Consider the following 15,739-nt stretch of genomic DNA (forward strand, 5'->3'; position numbering starts at 1 on the left):
AATGAGGAAACTCGTGAAATCCACTTTGATGCCATGGGTTTGAAAGGTCCTGAGGCGGAAGATGAGGTGTTTTTCCTCCAGGCATTGGATGGTAAGGGAGTGGCAATGGAGGAGGCCTAGGACCTACATGTCCTTGGCAGAATGGGGAGGTGGGGAGGGGGGTGTAGTTGGAGTGTTCAACCACGGGGCAGTGGGTTGGTTGGTGCAGGTGTCCCGGAGATATTCTGTGAAGCACTCTGCGAGCAGGCGTCCTGTCTCTCCAGTGTACAGGAGACCGCATTGGGAGCAACGGATACAGTAAATGACATGTGTGGACATGCAGGTGAAACTTTGATGGATGTGGAAGGCTCCTTTGGGACTTTGGACGGAGGGGAGGTGTGGGCGCAGGTTTTGCAATTCCTACGGTGGCAGGGGAAGGTGCCGAGAGGTGAGGGTGGGTTGTTAGGAGATGTGGACATAACAAGTTATGTGGGAATGATCTTTATGGAAAGCGGATAGGAGTGGTGGGGGGGAAATATATCTCTGGTGGTGGGGTCCATTTGTAGGTGGCAGAAATAGCGAAAGATGATGCAATGTATACGGAGATATACTGTAATGCCTCCCCCAAACTTTCCACATGTTCTTTTGCTGTAGCTCCTGAGTTTAAAATGTCTTCCAGATAGACTACCACTCTGGAGGATGTTCTCCATTTCCATTTGAAAGATGACATCGGCCAAAGATACCCTAAAAGGCAAGTGAGTGTACTGATGCAGTCCTTTGTGAGTACTTACAGTCATATACTTCCTGGATGACCTCTCAAGCTCCAGTTGCGCTCATGTTCAGTTTAGAAAGGATGTGACACCTGCCAGCTTTTTTACAAGTCCTCAATGCATGGTCCAGGATATCTATCCCATTTACCTGTAAAAAGTATCTCATTCTTTCAACATATTGGGGCCAATCCTCCACACGCTCATCATAAGGTTCCAGTTTCCCAATACTTCTCATAAATCCCTTCCAGGGTATTATCTGGTTTGTTGAAAGGCAAGGCTGTCCAAAACTTTACTCTTGTCACCAGTGCAATAACGCAAGAAGCCCAACTGGAAAGGAACATTGTTTATTGTTGAACACCAAAACAGACCTGCAAGTGATTATGAGATACAGATAAGTTTTGGTGAAGTTATTTCAATTATACATAACAAAACCATGCTAAATGTTGCAGTTAATTGATGCCTAGAGACGTCCACCCTAAAGCCCTCCTTGTTCATGTGTTGAGCTATTAGATCTAGCATGCATGGGTAATATTTTTCACCTAGCTCGTGTTTAGTGTGGCATTTGATGATTTGCCATGAGTAAAAAGGTTGGAAAACCGATCATAAAATATGGTTAAAGTTTTTGTTCATATGTGCTGTTAGTTATAACACTCATGATGTACATAGGCTAGCCACGTCTATGGGTCTGCTTTTTAGTTTCTCTTTTCCTACTTTTCTAATCAACCTGTTCAGTGATGTTCTTACACACCTCTGGAACAGGTGGGTCGCTTGGTTCAATAATAGGGACCCAACCACTGCACCACAAGAGCCCCTGAGTCCTATTTATTTCTTTTATATACAGTGAGACAGAAATTAATGACACTGTTGTGAATAGACTTTATTCCACTTTACACCAGGAAAACACCCATGTGGCCAATTCTGTATTAACAAGCAAAGCCTGTTAAGGGCAATGCTGACATCAAGAAAATGAGAGGCGTTAGGGAGAGAAGGAGGGGACTAAATCAAAATGGAATTAGATGGGGAAATAAATCACTGTACCCCTCACAGTGCCCACTTCTCCCAGTCAGTTTGTTTGGGTCTGCTTTATAAAGGGCTCAGGTGATGAGTTCTAACTGGTCAGGCCATTACCTGTTACTAAGGGAATTCATAGCCATAAGCTCCTTCTGTAGATTAATGAGTGATTTCCATGGGCCTCAAAGGGGTTATCACAACATATCTCCAACATGACATTGTCCTGGGCAAAAGGGAAAATGAACATTATCAGGCATCTGAAATACAAAGCTGCTGTGTTTTATGCTTTGTGGCAAAGCTGCAACACTATTGAGGGGAAAGGGCAATTTGCTCTGGTGCTGGGAAGAAGCCTGTTCTTGTATTCATGCAAAGTATTATTTCAAATAGAATTTGTACTACTAGGTTGTGGGAGTATCAAGAGTTTAAAGGATGCCATTGTGCATATCCTGTTGACAAAACCTTAGATAAAATTCAACAGCCACTCTGCAAGTATTTATTATAATCAGGTCCAGAGGCTTGAAAACCTCCCACTAATCATATTTTTGAAGTAGTAGTAAATATTTTGAATGCAAGCAAAGAAGAGGAATCTGGGTAGGGAATTTATAAAAGGCAAGGGTGACTGGTACCCACACGATTAGTTTGAACCATGACAGACCTAAATTTATAACCTGCAGCTGTTGGATGTCTGATACGAGTCTCAGCATTAAACAGCAGTGTGAAACGCAGTACAGCAGGGAGACTTGCACAGAAAAGCAAGCCCAGCACAAGAAACTAGGGTAGGAAACAGTTCAACTTCGTAGTTAACCCTAACCTTTATTATATCCGTTACTGTATTTTTCACAAAATATTATTATTTATATGTTACCTTTTCTTTAACAACAGATAGAATTGTTTTCAGGCAAGACTGTAATCAGAGTCTTCTATTTTTGACAAGTTTCCAGTATGATAAGTGGAAGTGATTGTTGCTTATTATGAGATACAGATAAATTTTGGTGAAGTTATTTCAATTATACATAACAAAACCATGCTAAATGTTGCAGTTAATTGATGCCTAGAGACATCTGCTCTAAAGCCCTCAGAATTAATCAAGCTGCGTCCTTGTTTATGAATTGAGTTATTAGATCTAGCAGTCATGGGTAATATATTTCAGCTAGCTCCTGTTTAGTGTGGCATTTGATGATTTACCGTGAGTAAAAAGGTTGGAAAAACTATCATAAAATATGGTTAAAGTTTTTGTTCATATATGATATTAGTTATAACACCTAATATTAATTTACCGAGTTTTCCAGTTTCCAAAAATACATATTCTGCTTTTAACATTTGTTGTCAAAGGGGGACCACAAGCAAATACTTTGACAAACCTAGGTGATGGACATAGACTGACAAGTTTATGTGAATTTTGCTGAAGCAATCTGTTAATCCAATCATGAGGCAAAAGTATCTGAGGCAGGGTGTGGCTCAAAAGTTCCATTCTACAATTAGAGCACAGGCTTTGCATTAGAATCTGATAGCAGAGAGGAACGTAATTGACAAATGATGTCATTGAACAAATTTCAGAGATTGGATAATCTTAGACATTAAAACCTTTTAACACATGGAATGATTGCACCCCATCACGCTTCAATATTGCAGTGTACTACTCAGGAAAGCTTTCCTTTTTTAACTAATTTATTTCTGATTTCTTTTGCCTAAGTATGTAAGAGAAAATGTTTCAATGACTTGATTGTTTCTAAATTGCTCTGGCCTGAATTCATGTTAAATCATCTATGTGAATCCAGGATCATGAAGTCTGGAACATTCACAAAGTCGAACTTGATCTTAGTCTTAGGAAGAAAAATATGTTCTTAAAATCAGAACTTGTTGGCATAGTGTATCATTAAAGTTTTGCAGAACACAATTGCGTTATTTGTAAAGGAGCAATCAAAGATTCTAAGGAGTGGGCTGATGTTATGAAGCAAACTCAGCAGCCGTTTTATGGCATCAGTCTAGAGAGTCAGAATGTGATGCCTGACGCACCATGTGAGTACATTTCTCTACTAGTTCTTTGCCAGGCTTAAAATATCCTTGGACCAGAACACTGCAAGCACCATGTGTGAATTCCAATGTGAGTTAATAAACAGCTAGAGGAGCTAGTTTGAGCACCAACACATACGTTCTTTTAATTTATGTAAAACCAATTGTGAGCTCCCAAGTTCTAAATCATCTTTTCAGTCCCTGTTTCCTAACTTGGCTCTTGCATTTAATAGGACTGTCAGTCTGATAGCTTAGACCACTAGGCACTTTCAGAATAGGTTTAAATGAATTCTTATCATTTAATGAACATATATTTTTAAACTTCAAATTTAAACTTTATGATTGCTAAACAATTTTAAATATGTGAAGCACTACTAGGAGTGATTTTTTTTCTACTGGATGATAATTCAACTGTTTATTTATTGGTCTTAAAAAAGCATTACCAGAATTCTCTATTGCTGCTTTCCATTAACCCTCCCACTCCTCAACAAATTTGGCTGCTCTGTAAGATCTTGCCAGTCTGACCTATTCTTGATCGCTCCTTAATATGTGGTAACTTATTATTGCCTCCTTTTTTTTCCAAAGTACTGGCTGTTATTGAATAAGGTCGTTGGCTCCAGTCATTCTTCTGATGTCACACTAAAGCCTGTGGGTGGGGACATGAGTTCTACACTAGCTTAAGGGCGGAGCAGATGTTACATCACTAGCCTTCTTGAGTCCTAGTACCTGTGCCTGACCAAATGTTGTCGTATTTATTGCCAATCATGCAAGAAACATTCTTGCTTTCCAAGAAGAATACCACTTCTATGGATACTCCACATTGCTTCACCCTTTACCATTAATCCTTTTGATAAGCCCAAGACAAAGCAAAAATAAAGGTGGACTATTGGCAGTAAACTACCTAAAACAATCCTGAGCCAGTATCAGATACTGCTAGAGGTGGCAAATACTGCATGTCCTAGGAGTGGTCACTGGGAAAAATATCCCAGTTCCAACTTCAAAAGCATGAAGTCTGTTCTTTCCTTAAAAATAACTCCATGGCCTTTCTATCCTTTTCTCTCTAATTTAGTTTTTGTCTGCATCTCCAAGCTCCATCCTTATCTCAGTCATCGCTGTGTCGTGAGCTCTATCAGTTTAGTTTACATTTTAATTTAGTTCCAAGAAAAACCTGACAAAATCTCAACTTCTGTAACTATATGGAATGATGGTTCCTTCTTGTCTCCTCTACCTGCATAACTTTCAGCATTGTTGCCCACAGTATCCTCTCAAGCTTCTTCATTGTATTCAACTCAGTGGAAATGCAATCTCATGCTCTACTCTTAACTGTTGGGAAGGAGCCTGAAAGAATATGCAATAACACTTGGCCATACATTGCATGGTTGCTGCTCATGCATCCCAAAGATTAATTCATGCATCTCTTGTATTTTGGGTCTACATGATGACTTCAGTAGTGACGGAAGTGAACTTGCATGGAGATTCTTCTGCATATTTTTCATGACTCAGAATGCTGAAAAAATGGTGTAAAAATGTATCTGAGACATCCATAGCTCTTGTATTGAAACTATGACAGACAAACAGGAGATGCATAACGTAAGTTCATTCCTTTTAACATTGTGTAAAAATGCCTACATATGGATATATAACACTGCAGCTTTAGTTGTACATCACAATCCTTGACTATTACTGCCCTATTGAATTCTTCCTGTGAGTGAACCAGAAATTTCTTCCCCTTAAAATTGAAAGATATGTATTCGGCTTCTCTCAGATATTCCATGCCCTTCTACCTTGCTGTTCTCAGATTGATGTGAATCTCAAACTCCCTGTGAGTTGCAGATTGCCTGTCTCCACAGGCCAGGCCCTAACTCTATATTTTTTGTGTAATTTTATCTGGGAAGTGCTTCATGTCAACCATAATGTTTTAGAAGATGATTAGTGACCTCCAGACATATGTGTTTTTACAAGTGACCACCTGCAGTTTACTCCAAATGTAAATGACAAACCAAAGACAATTTTGTAATAATTTGGCCTGAAAGTCCTGGGACAGTGGCTGAGATGCTGGGAACAGGATCTATGGTCAGGGAGAGCACATTGTGCTTGCAGACTTCGACCACCTTTTTCTGTCTGCCTGTAAGTGAAACACTTCAAAATCATTTCTCTAGGTAAACATATCCTGGGGTTGAAGCAGAAAGAGTTTTCAGCTGAAAGTCTTCAGCTTCAAGAGACCTGTAGACCTGTTACCCATTTGAAAAAGAGGGACTTGATCCCTTCAAAAGTTGATTATTTCTCTCAGGACCTCCTTGGGCATTTTCTGGGATATTGGTGTTACTTGTGTTAACTCTTAGCTGGTGTGAGTTATATTAAGAGTACATGGAAAGTCTAAAAGTGGACTCCCAAAGCAAAACTAGAAACATTCTCGGACTTGCCCTCCTGATAGTGGAAGGGGAATGCAAATTCTGCTCTTGTATTCCCTGTTGACCTGAATTTAACATTCCTGTCTAAAAGTGACAGAGTCCTGAAACGACCCCCCCCCCCCCCCCAAACCAGCCAAGAACTTATGTTCTACTCTGCTTTCTGGACCTGGGATTTAAGGTCCTTGCTCTCTGAGAAAACAGATCTAGTCACAGCCTTTGAAAAACGGCAACCTCAGAGGTAGAGGCTGTCTGTCTTGCGGGTGGGCATTGTGGAATGAACAATCAGTACTGCTGCTCATCACGTTTTGTGAGCTCTCTGTTCTAATGCCCCTTTATAAGGTAGGTTTGCTGCTACCACTCTCTTTCAGGGTAATGGTTGGCAGGACCAGTTTGATGGAATGCTGGAGAGGAAAATCGAGGAAAAGAGATTCTTGTCTTAAACAAGATATAGTTTATTGAATGACAGCAGCGAGGTGCAAATTATATTGATTATTGCAGAGATTATGAGGCAGATCCAGATGGTAGGTCTCTTCCCATGTCCATAAATGGCCTTGTGTGCAGTATCTTATCGAACATCTTTTTGAAATCCATCTATATCTCTTGTTTCTCCTTTATTGATTATGTTTGTTACCTCCACAAAGAATAAACCTGTCATGCATGATTTCTCCTTCATGAAGCCAAGCTAACTGCATTTGATTTTATTATGCTTTTCGAATGCTCTGTTATTGCATCCTTTCAAATGCAGTCTAGCAATTTGCAGATGTTAAGCTAAGTGGCTATCTCTTTTTGGTCTCCTTCCCTTGTTGATAAAGGTTGACACATCGACAGTTTTCTAATCACCTGGGAATTTTCCTAAATCTAAGAATTCTTAGAAGATTACTATCAATTATCTTCAAAAATCCAGGATACAACTCATCAAGTCCAAGAGATTTAAGAGCCTTTAGCTCCATTAGATTTCTTAGTATGTTTTCGGTGGCAATAGTTATTGTCTTATTTTTCGCCCAACCTTGGATTCCTTGGTTATTTAATACTTTTGGAGTGCTATTACTGTTCTCTACCATGAAAGCTGAAGTCAAGGATTTACTTAACTTCTCTGCCGCTTCCTAGTTCCCTATGATTATATCTTTAACTTTATTCTCCAAGGGGTCCGTACTCACTTTGATCTCTCTTTTCTTTTTTATATGTTTGAAGTTCTTACTGTCCATTTTTGTTATTTGTTAGTTTGTCATCATAGTTAATTTTCCCCCTCTTAATATTTTTTGATCATCTAAATTGGGGGAGAGGAAATTATGTCCGTATTAGGCGGGAGCCAGGGAGAGTTAATTGGGAGCAGCTGTTATCGGGCAAGTCCACATTTGACAATTAGGAGTTGTTTAAATGTCTACTCATCAGAGTTCAGGACCAGTATATTCCTGTAAGGAGGGAGGACTTGGATGGCAAGTATGAGACCCTTGGATGACAGGGGAGATTGTGAATTTAATTGGAAAGTAAAAGGAAACATATGTAAGATTTAGGAAACTAAAATTGGACAGGGTCTGTGAGGAATATAAGAACATAGGAAACAACTCAAGCAAGAAATCAGGAGAGCAAGGAGGGGTCATGAAATGTCCTTGGTGAGGAGGATCAGAGAGAATCCCAAAGAGTTTTATACATACATTAAAAACAAGAGAATAACTTGGGAGAAGATAAGACCACTCAAGGATAAAGGAGCAAATTTATGCTTGGAAGTGAAGATATGGGCAAGTTCCTAAATGAGTGCTTTGCATCACTATTCACCCAGGAGAAGGATATGGAGGATATTGAGATTAGTGTGGGCCATGCTATAATGCTAGGGCATTTTGATGTCAAGAAAGAAGCGGCGTTGGGTTTCTAGAAGAGCATTAAGGTAGATAAGTTCCAAGGATCCGATGGGATCTATCCCAGGTTATTGAGAGAGGCAAGAGGAGAGATGGTTGGGCCTTGACCAAGATCTTTGTAATCTCTATAGCCACTGGAGAGGTCCCTGAGGCCTGATGAGTAGTTAATGTTGTTTCTCAGTTCAAGAAGGGAAATGGATATATAGATCGGTGAGTTTCATATCAATGGTTTGGATATTATTGGAAAGAATTGTTATGGACAGATTTACGCGCACTTGGAGAAATGTGGTCTAATTAGGGACAGTTAGTATGGCTTTGTGCCATGACTTACTAATTTGATTATTTTTGAGGAGATGCCGAGGGTGATTGAAGGGAGTAGAGCAGTGAATATTGTTTACTTGGATTTTAGTATGGCTTTTGACAAGGTCCATCATGGTAGGCTCATTGAGAAGATTAAGATGCATATGGACTAGGCCTTATGGATTCAGAATTGGCTTGCCATAGAAGACAGAGGGTAGTGTAGGAGGGTATTTTTCTGGCTGGAGGTCTATGACTAGTGGTGTTGTGCAGGGATCCATACTGGGATCTCTGCAGTTTGTGATTTATATGAATGACTAGGATAAAAATGTAAATAGGTGGATTAATAAGTTTGCAGATGACACAAAGATCGGTGAGTTGTGGATAATGTAGAAAATTGCCAAAAGATACAGTGGGATATAGATCAGTTGCAGATATGGGCAGAGAAATGACAGATGGAGTTTAATTCAGGCAAGTGTGAGGTGCTGCATTAGGGAGATCAAATGTTAAGGGAAGGTGTACAGTTAATGGCAGGACTTTTAACAGCATTGATGTATAGAGGGATCTTGTGGTCCCAACCCAAAACTCCCTGAAAGTAGCCTCACAGGTAGATAGGTGAAGAAGACATTTAGCATGCTTGTTTTATTGGTCAGGGAATTGGGTACAAGAGTAAGGAAGTGATGTTGCAGCTTTTGAAAAGTTTGGTTAGGCCACACTTAAAGTATTGCATTCAGTTCTGGTCACCACACAAAAAGAAGGATGTGGAGGCTTTGGAGAGGATGCAGAAGAGGTTTACCAGAATGCTACATGGATTAGAGGGTGTGAGCTATAAGAAGAGGATGGACAAACCCAGGTTGTTTTCTCTGAAGCGGCAGAGGCTGAGCAGAGACTCAATAAAAATAATAAAATTATGAGATGCATAAGTATGGTTGACAGTCAGAATCTTTTTCCTAGAATTGAAATGTCTAATATTAGAAGGCATGCATTTAAGGTAAGAAGGGGAAAGTTCAAAGGAGATGGGGGGGTGGGGGCAATTTTTAATGCAGAGAATGATAGGTGCTTATAACAGGCTGCCAGTGGTGTGATGGAGGCAGACTTGAGAACAGCATTCAAGGGGCTTTTAGATAAGCACATGAATAGGCAAAGAGTGGGGGATATGAACCATGGGCAGAAAGGAGTGGTTTAACTTGATGCCATATTCAGCACAACATTATGGGCCGAAGGGCCTGTATCTTTGCTGTATTGTTCTTTATTCCATGTTCTATCTTCTGTTTGCTTTCAGAACTTTACAAATCCTTTGTTTTACAACTAAATGTTGCCACAATTAAATACTATCCTTAACTTCCTTGATAGATTATGATTGTTTTATCCCCGTTATGGAATCCTTCTTCCTCATTGGAATATATCTTTGCTGTGAGACATGAACTATTTTCTTGCCATTGTTTCTCAACTGACTTTTCTGCTAAACTCTTTTCCCAATCCACTCCAACTAACTCAGCCATCATCCCTATGTAATTTCTCTTCTTTAAGATGACCACAGTTTTGTTTTTCTGCCCCAAATTGCCCCAAACTGTGTGCTACATTCTACAAGGTAATGGTCACTGTGCCATAATGGAATTCTTACTCTTAGATAGTATATTAAATGTGCTTCCTCACACATTACCAGATCAAAAATAGTCTGATCCTTGGTTGGATTCACAACATATTGTTCCAGGATGTTCTCTCAAGTACAATGTATGAATTCATCCCCATGGCTACCTGCGTCAAAAGTCACACGACACCAGATTATAGTCCAACAGGTTTATTTGAAATCAGAAGCTTTCAGGGCACTGCTCCTTCATCAGGTGAAGTCCATTTTGCTTGACAAAGGAGCAGCACTCCAAAAGTTTGTGATTTCAAATAAACTTGTTGAACTATAATCTGGTGTTGTGTGACTTCTGACCTTGTTCACCCCAGTCCAACGTCGGTATCTCCACATCTTGGCTATCTATGTCAGCTTGAATTTGCCAATCACATGAAGATTAAAGTCATCCATGTGTTTTGCCAATTGTACATGCTCTGTTATCTTCTGATTTATTGACAGAACAACCACCATTACAGGGTCTGAGAGATACTCCCACCTGTGTCTTCTTCCCCTTTCCAATTCCATTTTATTCTTTTGAAACAAGAACACAATAATGATTTTAGTGTAAATAACTGGAAGTATCCTAGAGAGTATCAAATAATTCTAGGTTCACTATTTTTCACTTTTTCACAATCTCAGAAACTTTGTATCAGGACAGCCTGTGCTTTTACATGATATCATTGCAGGATAACCATGCAGATATAAAAAAATTAGACTGAAAAGCTCTGAAAGAAAGGAAAAGGATTCACTCAAAGCTTGAGCCTATCTTCCTTTTTCAGATGTGGCTCGGTTGTTCATATCCAATATAATTTATTTTCACTTCACAGAAAAAAACGCTGCTCAATTTCAAGGATCTGTTCTGAACAAATGAATTCATAAATACATAAATAAATCAGCAGAGTATTTTCCAGCCTCATGCCGTATATGGTCCTGTCAGAAGGCTGGGATGATGTGGTTATACTGCGATTGTGTATGGTGGCTGACCCCAAAAAGTCTACATTGCTTTGATGCTGACCTTTTTGGTCATTGCTTTACAATTGTCACAAAAGCTTATGAAAAACTCACCTTAAAAACTTGAGACTGATTTTGTGCTAGGTTTTGCAGTTGGGTTGTTCCCACTCTCACCGAGGGCATTCCTAATATATTATTGATACTTCTGAATCAGTGGCTTGCTCATGGGTGGGTGTGAATAATGTATTGTGGGATTATATTTTTCCCACAATGCTTTTAATGATTTATAACATTCTGAAGTTTCACTAAATGAGTAAAGGTGTGAAACTGAGAACTTTAGGATCTAGTATCTGAATGTACCACTGACGAGGAAGAACAGGGTCATTTGTCCTGCAAGAAAATGAGTTGTGTTTATGAAGCAACTTATCAGTTCAAAGCATCTAAAAAGTGCTTCACACAATGAATTGCCTTTGCAGTGCATCAACTACAGTTGACAAATATGGGAACAGTTCTGTCCTGGCAAAGACCAGTATACAACACTGAAATGGAAAGGCAATGTCTGAGTGGCATTGCCACTGAACTAGTAAGCCAGAGACCCATGCTCAGGGGAACCAAGTTCAAATCCCATTATGGTAAATAGTGAAATTCAAATTTAGGGGTGGCATGGTGGCTCAATGGTTAGCACTGCTGCCTCACAGCGCCAGGGACCTGAGTTCAATTCTCGCCTCGAGTGACTGCCTGTGTGGAGTTTGCACATTCTCCCTGTGTGGGTTTCCTCCAGGTGCTCTGGTTTCCTCCCACAATCCAAAAATGTACAGGTTAGCTTAATTGGTCATGCTAAATTGTCCATAGTGTTGAGGGTGTAGTAGTCAGGGGTAAATGTAAAGGAATGGCCTTGGGTGGGGTAATCTTCAGTGGGTCAGTGTGGGCTTGTTGGGCTGTTTCCACACTGTAGGAATTCTAAGAAATAAACTTGCTTCTAATGTATCTTTGATGATATTTTTGAGGAATGAACCTTAGCTGGAAGACCAGGAAACTCTGTAGTCTTTTTCAACTAATGCCATGGGATCTTTAATCTCCATCCAGATGATTGAAAACTATTTTAGCATGGCTTCCTCTTCAAATACCACTGCCAGACCAAGCAGCAAGCTTCAGTTCAAGAATGCAGACGATGAGATTTACATCCTGGAGAACTGAAAGACTGACATAATTAAAACAATACATAATATGAATAAGCACAGGAAGTTATGGCAGCAACCAGGCAGGAAGGTATTAATGTCTGTTCAAGAGGAGGTGCCACCTTTTGTACCTGCATTTAAAAAGAATGATGATGGTAGAACATCAAGAATTGGGGCAGACTCAAAAATCTATCAGATGATGTGCTGCAAAGCAGCAATGAAGTGCACAATGAAATGCAGTGTGCCATTGGGTATGGCAGTTCCATAAACATCTGTGAACAAAACCCAATGATAGGAGCAACTGCTCCTGTTGTATCATAAATGCCAGATTGTTGAAGGCTGTCACTCCAGATCTTGACAGGCAAAATATTACCCATTTCAGTGGTGCCAGCCATTCTGTGTTCTTGCAGATCAATACCCAGAAATAGTGAACTGGCAAGAATGTGCTATGATGATGGGACTGCCTCTTTGGATTGCAGCATATGTACCTCCCCATGACCCACATTTCCCTTGCAACAACAGAAAATGTGCAGGAGGTCTTTATCAGAACTTGTCTGAGGACCACCTCAGTCCATGGAAGTTCACATTGACAACCAGCAACCACATATCTCATGCATTCATTCAACAGGTACCTTCAGTGTAAGGCTTCTTCATCTGCTGCGCACACTGCAAATCATCTGAAAAACAGCTGGCCTTGGAACATCGCAGGAGATCATCAGGGAAAAGCGGTTCACATTTTCTGGATGCATTGCTCTGAGCTGCATTTTACAGGGATGGCAGTAAGGATTCATATGACTGTAAAAAAATTGCCCTGTCCACCAATAGCTCAAGAGGATACTTGGGCAGGGGGTGTGGTCAGCCCTAGTGAATAAGTTGAATATGACTGGGATTATCATATACAAAGCAATATTGGATCAAGAGGATGGTGGGGAAGGGTTGTGGGAGAAGGGTTTTAGAGGTTGAGTGGATGGGTGGATGGATGGAGCCACAAAGCTGGGGAGTGAATAACATGTTGGTAAAGGTGCTCCTGTTGGGAGCTTCTGTTTCACCATGTTCTTTCCCAGTTTTTCACCCAAGTTGGTGAAAGTATGGGCTGGTCTCCTTCATTCCACCTTCACCAGCCACATGTTATAATGCACCACTTCCCATTAACTATTCAATTAAGTTCTTATTAGGTCTAAAGGTGGGCAGGCTGGTTGATGTATTCCTCATCCACCATACATGGGAGCAGCTCAGGCTAGTGTCACCTTCTGTGTAACCATCTTTCAAACCCCTGCAACAAAATGCCAACTGGGAAGGCATAAAATATAAACCTAAAATGGTCATTGGAGAGAAACACTGAATTGAACCTGTCTTTTCTTTGATGAGTGCCAATGTATCTGCATGGACAAGTCCTGATTTTTCTGTTTTTATTTGAAAATACAGTTTCCTACTCATGTATTCAAATAACCTTTGCTGAATTATTTTCACCAATGTGGTACATTTAGTTAATTAATTTGCACATTCTCTGAATGTTGGCAGCTTGAAATGCCGTAATGCTTCCACTCATTATTTTGGTTTGAAAACCTAATACTTTTGACTGATTCTATATTGGAAGGTGTTGGTGTGCTTGGTGTATGAAAGGTGGGATTCTAGTGGCATTTGACCATTTCATGTTGTGCAAGTTGACCTTTTAGTGATGTCAATTTTGACAAATTTGAGAAAGTAAGCTTCACTTGAGTAAGTAAAGGCAGGAGTAAGGAAAACCAACATTAATCCTCATCCCAAAGTGTTGGCTCAAGGACCACTTAAGATACATCTCTAGGTAGTTTACATGCGGAATATCACATCCACTTTCTCAGTATTCAGTTACAGTTACATTGTTATATAAAATGTGTTATTTAGCTGCACAGCACTGGCCCATTGTTTATATCTTTGTTTTGGAGGTTTCACTGAAGCTTGGCTTCCCTATGCGTGACTTTGAGTTTAGAGACTGGGAATTTGCAGATGAGTTGAGTCAGTTCCAATTCTGATCTGGCGGTGGAAAGCCCCTAAATGTCGAGTAGACATTCATGCTGTTAAAGTCATTAAAACTGTTAAGATATAAAATGTTGTCTTTTCGTACTGTTTGAGGAAAAAAAAATCATTCCATAATGTCCTGAATGATATTCAGATATGCAAATATTACCCAATGTTAATACTGGATAGTTTCAAAATGAAGATGATGGAATTTGGATGTTCTGGCAGCCTGAGATTACACAGAGCAGAATAATTTTATCTGCTACTGCTGTATTGCCACTCTTAACAAATTCCTGTAATGCAAAGAGCTAGAAATTAATAAGAAATTGACCTTTAAATGCAATTTCATTTTCCTATTTTGGATAAGAACCAATGAACTGTGAGTTTGTTTGAAAAAAAAACATGCACAGTCATTGGACCCACGTTAATCCATGAATGTTTATCATGCAGAGTACTTGAAAATTAATTTGACTTCCTGACTCTGACTGTTACAGTCAGACAAAGTGTGCACAGAATGTCACATGCACTTGCACTACATTGTTCACTGGGTAAGTAACATTCTTTCCACATGCACCTGATGAGATTCACAAATAGCCGTAATAGAATAGTTTATGAATGTATTCTTTTTCGAGAGGCAGCAATTGAAATTAACAGGAGAAAGGAAAGATCACTACAGCAGTTTTCCAAAATGTGTCTCTTATTTTCATTTGCATCATTTCAGGCCACGTATAATGCTCATTAAGTGAAATGAGAAACACATATCAACAAAATGTCACTCTTAAACATCAAAATGATAGTGAGCATAGTACTCATCTAGGTGCTACTATTTCTAATTTTGAATATGAAAGACTAATGTGCCCATCCAGAACATGTCAGTATACGCAACACATGGGATGTAACTGTTCTTACTTGCAAATACAAAAAATATTATGTGGAAGAAACATCTTTCTTCATAAGACAGGCCCTCCAGTCCAGGCAGCATCCTGGTAAATTTGCTCTGCACTATCTCTAAAGCTTCCACATCTTTCCTATAATGAGGTGACCAGAACTGAACATAATTTTCCAAGTGTGGTCTAACCAGGACTCTATAGAGCTACAGCTGAAAATGTGTTGCTGGAAAAGTGCAGCAGGTCAGGCAGCATCCAAGGAACAGGAGAATCGACGATTCGGGCATAAGCCCTTCTTCAGGAATGAGGAAAGTGTGTCCAGCAGGCTAAGATAAAAGGTGTGTCCAGTAGGCTAAGATAAAAGGAGGGACTTGGGGGAGGGGTGTTGGAAATGCGATAGGTGGAAGGAGGTCAAGGTGAGGGTGATAGGCCGGAGTGGGGTAGGGTTCGGGACACCACCCACGCCCTCCAACTCCTCCACGATGTTCGCTTCCCCGGTCCCCAATGCCTTATCTTCGCCATGGACATCCAGTCCCTGTACACCTCCATCCCTCATCACGAAGGACTCAAAGCCCTCCGCTTCTTCCTTTCCCGCTGTACCAACCAGTACCCTTCCACTGACACCCTCCTTTGACTGACTGAACTGGTCCTCATCCTGAACAACTTCTCTTTCCAATCCTCCCACTTCCTCCAAACCAAAGGAGTAGCCATGGGCACCCGCATGGGCCCCAGCTATGCCTGCCTCTTCATCGGATATGTGGAAC

The 15,739-nt window shown here is 40.2% G+C and overlaps 1 protein-coding gene across 3 annotated transcripts in view; it reads left to right on the forward strand.

The window, feature by feature from the left end:
- sgcg (sarcoglycan, gamma) overlaps positions 1–15,739 on the forward strand; it is a 661,907-nt gene that overhangs the window by 130,581 nt on the left and 515,587 nt on the right. Inside the window, exon 1 of one of the 3 annotated variants that reach the window (XM_043691948.1) lies at positions 2,394–2,536. The exons of 1 other annotated variant lie outside the window; for it this stretch is intronic. The gene's annotated coding sequence lies outside the window, so the exon portion shown is untranslated. Of the gene's footprint in view, positions 1–2,393; positions 2,537–15,739 lie in introns of those variants that run through there. One more of the 3 variants, XM_043691947.1, reaches the window with a different exon arrangement.

The sequence above is a fragment of the Chiloscyllium plagiosum genome, chromosome 6, assembly GCF_004010195.1.
Source record: "Chiloscyllium plagiosum isolate BGI_BamShark_2017 chromosome 6, ASM401019v2, whole genome shotgun sequence".
Lineage (NCBI taxonomy): Eukaryota > Metazoa > Chordata > Chondrichthyes > Orectolobiformes > Hemiscylliidae > Chiloscyllium > Chiloscyllium plagiosum.